Source organism: Saccostrea cucullata, unplaced genomic scaffold (genome assembly GCF_032062105.1).
Source record: "Saccostrea cucullata isolate Sc308-1 unplaced genomic scaffold, CSIRO_AGI_Scuc_v1 ctg1575, whole genome shotgun sequence".
Taxonomy (NCBI): domain Eukaryota; kingdom Metazoa; phylum Mollusca; class Bivalvia; order Ostreida; family Ostreidae; genus Saccostrea; species Saccostrea cuccullata.
In genome coordinates this window covers 94,954-100,904 of record NW_026925723.1, presented here as the reverse complement: position 1 = coordinate 100,904, position 5,951 = coordinate 94,954, and the positions used below count along the sequence as shown (strand labels likewise).

Below are 5,951 nucleotides of genomic sequence, written 5' to 3'. Positions count from 1 at the left end.
GATCTGGTTAAGAATAGCAGGGCTAAAGTTACTTACGTGTGTGATTTACAAAAATCAGAAACATTTTTCAAGCATTCTTTTTCATCATTTGTGGGGAAAAAAAGATTCATCTGACCATGTCATGTATTTTAGGTATCACAATTTTTATTAGAATATCATTTCAGTGAATAAAAACAATTAATTCTGATGTCTAGGACAACTAGATATTTTTGCATCGCTCCATCTTGAATTACCTTGATTTATTTGTCCACGTAGCGCAGTGGTTATAGCGTCTTCTTCAGAGTCGCAGGTTCAAATCCATTGCAGGACGTGGAGACCAGTCCTTTGGAATAGACTATATAAACGGAGGTCTTGTATTGCAGTATAGGTGTTACCACAAAAAACTCGCTATTTAAAGACCCTGAGTTACAAGTATAGTTTAAGATTTGCATCCCGAGTCTCCATATGAGTGAAAAATTCTCGAGAGGAATGCTACACAAATATAAAACTGAAAATACCCCCAAAAAACTGGAGATTGTGTTTGGTTAAACGAAATATTCTCTCAATTCAATTTAAAGAAAAAAAAAATAGGGCTTTCATATTACAGTTGCATAATATCTATGACAAAACCTTTCTAAAAACTCAATGATTCTTGACCTCATGACCTTGAAGTTTAACCTACTTTTTCAAAATATTTAACCTTGCTCATGGCATTTGATTGAGAAGACATATGACTTTCATATGAAACATGTTTAGTGCTTGTGAAAAGACCTTTATGAATACACTACGGTTTTCGATATTGTGACCTTATCCTTGAAGTTGGATAAATTTTCAAAAAATGTTGATTTTTTCCTTATTACATTTGATTATAAAGAGATAGGGCTTTCATATTTGACATGTGCATTTCCTGTGACAAGATAATTCTGAGCATGCTACGATTTCTGACTTGACCTTGACCTACACGATTGACCTACTATGATAGCTTTTGAATGACCTTATAAAAGGGTGTTCATATTTTACACAATATGCCATAAAAAATGACATTTTACCCACAAAGGTAGCGAAAGCAGGAAACCACAATTCTTTGAATTTGCTCGTATTCCTATGAAACAGGTCGCCCACGTGGTGCAGTGGTTAGAGCGTCTGCTCTAGAGTCGCGAAGTAAGGAGTTGATCCTTATGTCGCGGGTTCGAGTCCCACTGTGGGACGTGGAGACCGGTCCCTCGGATGAGACCGTATAAACCGAGGTCCCGTGTAGCAGTAGGTGCTGGCACGAAAAAGATCCCTCACTGTTCAATGACCCTGAGTGACGAATATAGGACAAAATTTGTAGCTCTCCACCAGCAAGTGGTGGCGTCTCCATATGAGTGAAAAATTCTCGAGAGGGACGTTAAACAACATACAATCAATCAATCAATCCTATGAAACAGAAATGCACAATTCTTTAAAAGCAAGGATTTATATTGGGAAGACTCTATGTTTAAAGTCAAAATACTTTTAACACTTTGGTTCTTGGTCAAGAGTAAAAATAAAAAGCTAGTTGCCCTCAAACCCATTCAGTAGATGTGTATTGTTAAAACATGCTAGTAGCCTTTTAAATTTTCCCTCTCATGCCTCTGGTGTGTGCATATCAGCTTTCAGCTTATAAAAGTCTGTATAAAACGCTTCTCTTATGAGTTTTACTTTAAGAGGAATGGAAACAGAGAACAAATTGAGTTACATATGGGATTATATCTATCTGAGCTAATAAAATTAGACGGAGGCTGTTATATGGATTTCTAGTGCAAAATGACGACGCTTTAGTCCGTGATTTTTTAACGAATTATTCAATCTGCATTGATTAAACTACAAATCCAGATAACTCATCTAAATTCAAAGACATATATCTATAAGCATTTCTAAAATTAACTTGAAATATTAGGGTAAAATAACATTAAGTCTAATCCACTGTTTACAACAAAAATTATAGGCCTTGGTGAAGTAATAAAAAACACATTCAAGAACGACTTGGGTTGAAAAAAGCAACGAAAGGAGTAATTTTCATAATTTTAAAATATTTATAATAATACATTCTTTCATATATAAATTTAAGTTTACTTAAATTTTTTTATTATAATCAATAAGTGTCCTCCTTGAATGTGAAAGTCTGAAATATTGTATAGCTATGCTTTGTAATGGTAATTTTGTTTCATGTCTTACCGGGGTAGGAGAGGCAGAGATTGACCAATCAAAGTCTTACCAATCAAAATCTAACAAATGAAATTCTGACCACGCGGTGCGTTACTCTGCCTTTTCTCCCATCTACATCCTTGGAGGACGGACGTTTTTTCAAAGTTTGTTATTTATTATATCAAGATTTTGGTGAGTGGGTCTGAACTTTCCCTAGTTCGGTCAAGTCAGTGGCGTTTTCAGACCCATTTTCATGATTTTTCTGTTAAATCTAAGTGGTAACTACTGTAAATTTGGATTATCTCCCTTTACAAAATTGGTTTATTTCTCATCTTGATATCTTGTGTCTGCTAAAAATTATATGTCATTGTTAATGATACTTTTGAGAATTTCAAACAAATTATTAAACGTCACAAAGGTGGCAACACACGACAAACTGTTTTACAGACTTTTTACTCATTGAAGGAGGATAAGATAAGGTGTTCTAGCGTTGAAATAATTATGGAAAGAAGTTAGCCAGTTGATGGGTAAATGGGGTATCAAAATACTTATTGCATTAAAATAAATAGCTCTAGGTTTAAAAAGGGATTCCTATAGTTAAGAACCATTTCTTACGACTTTTAAGGAAGCTCTAAACAATAACAGAAAGTGTTTTTTGGACTTGGAACAAAAAAATATATCATATCAAGGTCTGCATATTTAGACTAATTCATTTTCAACATAGGGTACCTGTCTTATTTCAGCGGTAAAAATGTTCAGAGACAATGGACTATTTGTGGACAGTAATCACTGTTGTTTACATACATTGGGTAAATGAATGGAAATACCGAATTTTTCTACTTGTTCTTGGTCTAATATAATGTTGAGCATATTTTCTCGTATAAATTCTAAGGGCAGATCACTTGAATGGCATAAAACTACCCTACAAATAGAGCTCTTTAGTGTGCAGTGTTAAGAGCGTCCTTAAGTGCAGCGTGTGCATTAACCTGTGAGAAGTGTAAAGTTTTAACTCGCTTATTGCTTTCTTTAAACTCTTATAAACGTAAGGACATAATATAATTGTGCGTTACAGAATTTCGAACGGGTTGCTTAGGCCAAGTGTGTCAACATTTGATGAAGTTTATGGTGCGTGCGTAAACTTATACATTATATACCTAGTTGCGTATCTCAAAGGTATGACTAACTTATGATTGATACGGTAGCGTGCGCTGAATTTAAAATATATGCCTATACAATGTTTGGTTCGCATTCAGCGAAATCTTACTCGTACTACCATTCTGTTGGGTACTCTTTAGTTTTGAAATCTTATCCTTAACGCTTGAAACGTATTCTCAATAATTACAAATATCCTTATCCGATACCTCTATATTTGAGGTAGTTAAAATGTAAGGTAATTAATCTCAACACACCATAAAAAAGCAATGTCCGCAGAAAGGTAGGTTATAACTTCTTGCTGATATTGAGAATGCGTATTTTAAAAAAAAAAAGATGTTTATATTACCTAGTAAATCTTGAAGATAGAAGTCATCGACTTTTTTTTCGACAAATAAAACAATAGTTTCATTAGCATACTCAATATATCCCAGTGAACTTGAAATAGAAATAAACCATAGAGTCTGCAATGTCATATTTCATATTTGGATGTTTTGCCAATTGACAAATAACTTGTAAAACAAAAAAAGATGCCTTTAGTATTTTCATAATCAACTTTCCTATTTAATTTAAGAAATTGTATGACAAACGAGATAACTTTAGCTCACACATCATCAGCTTTACATTGTAAAAAATTGCTTTAATCTATATGCTGTTTATATCTTCCAACATATTCAAGAGGTGGGTTCGCTAATGGAGGATGTGATCAGTCAACAGGGATGCTTACTCCTTCGTGGCACTTGAACCGACCTCTTGAATGTCCAGAGATGATTGTTTATTCCCAAATCACATTTTTGTATTGTTTGTACATATCTTAAAGATCGATTCTTAAAATACATTTAGAAAATATCCATATATAATTTTAACCGCTGAAGGAATTAATAAACCTTTTAGTTAATACAGGTTTATTTATTCAGAGTAAATAGAGTTTAATACAAATAGTTTGTAAAAATTTATTCTGATATTAAAATTCATATGAATTGAATTGAACGAATCATGTGGAGAAGATAATTTGATGAATTTCCAAAAAAATGTTCTTGATTTCAATTTTTTTTTACATTATAAACAAATATTTTTAATATATTGAAGTTAAAATTCAATATCTGAGGGATGTTCAGCTCCAAACTTTTTCACATTATCTTCATGGCTAGTAAGTTTATACTTTTGCACAGTTTTGTTGACAAGTCGAGAAGGCTTCATCACAGTCTGGACAATGCAAACGTCGAAGTAAATCTGATTCACCTAAACTGTCGCAGATTCTATTGCATTCAACGTAGGAATCCAAACATGTAGAAATACATGGGTCTCCTAAACAGCCATCGGCAAGAGATATCAACATCATTATCAATGCAAAGCGAAGGTACATTTTAAAATCCTGAAATAGTATGAAAAAATTCATTTAAATTTTCTTAAATCTTACCGATTATTCTTAATTGTATGTATAAACTGCTTTGTTATTTGAGAGAATTTCTAAAAGTTTAATATTCTAAGTACAAGGCCAATCAAATTCCATCTCAGATTTGCAAAATAATAAATAAATAAAAAATAGATAAATAAATGAAAATAAATGAATATAATAAATATTTCCTTCTGTATGTATACATTTTATACATATATATTCAAAAGAAAAAAAATTGTGGCGATACATATTAAAAAACTGTTCATCCATGCCATTAAAACAATTGTCGTTGAATAGTTAGACGACTACGATTAAGAATTCCAAAAGTATTTTTTTTTGTATCTAAGAGAGGTAATGCATTATACATGTATTTAATTCTAAAATAAAATAGATCTAAACAAACAGCAAGAGTGTAAATTATGATAAAATAACCGGAGAAATAAATATGTTACCTGTATAAACTCCTGTCTCAAGGGTCTAAAATGGAATTAAGACGTTGGCGTTATGTATATTTTATTTGGTTTCATCAAGGTATTTTTCCAGGTTTTTTTCGGGGTTAATTTCCAGATTTCCAATCGTCGTGGTAAGCTTTTTATTTTTTAGATAGGAATATTTACTTATCTGTGATCGTCGTTGAACTTTTTGTTTTCGATCAATCAAGTACTTGTTAATTGTAAGAGGCAAAAGTATGCAAGACAATCTCTCTCTTTTAGCTCACCTGAGCTGAAAGCTCAGCTGAGCTTTTCTAATCACCACTTGTCCGTCGTCTGTCTCTTCGTCCGTCTGTAAACATTATCAACTTCTTATCAAGAACTACTTGACCAATTTTAACCAAGCTTAGTACAAAGCATTCTTAGGTGTATGGAATTTTAAATTGAAGTGCCAAGTCCCCATTCTAGGGGAGATAGTCACGAAAAGACAAAAATAGGGTTTCATAAATAAAAAAATCTTCTCAAGAACCATTGGGCCTGAAAAGCTGAAACTTACTATAGCTCAATATTTTTGCGACACCTTATTTTCACGAGATAGTCATTGACTCTTCGTTAGCGAGATAAAATTTTCACGAATGGTTATTGCTCTATTTAATCTCAATGAATACTATTATACGAGAGAATCAAATTTTCGTAAGCACACTCTCTTGCGTAATTACTATTAGATAAAGTTCTTGCGAATAAAAAGTTATTTACAGTATGTGGAAGCATCATATGGTAGTGTAGATTCTAAATTGTTCAAAACATGACCCCCGGGATTA

The 5,951-nt window shown here is 32.7% G+C and overlaps 1 long non-coding RNA gene across 1 annotated transcript; it reads right to left on the bottom strand.

Moving 5' to 3' along the window:
• Window positions 1-4,239: 4,239 nt before the first annotated feature.
• On the bottom strand, window positions 4,240-5,200 carry LOC134269667 (uncharacterized). Its single transcript, XR_009992620.1, has 2 exons — window positions 5,152-5,200; window positions 4,240-4,675 (listed from the first exon to the last, which is right to left on the bottom strand). It is a non-coding gene; the product is annotated as an uncharacterized LOC134269667 (long non-coding RNA).
• Between the last annotated feature and the right edge of the window lie 751 nt (window positions 5,201-5,951).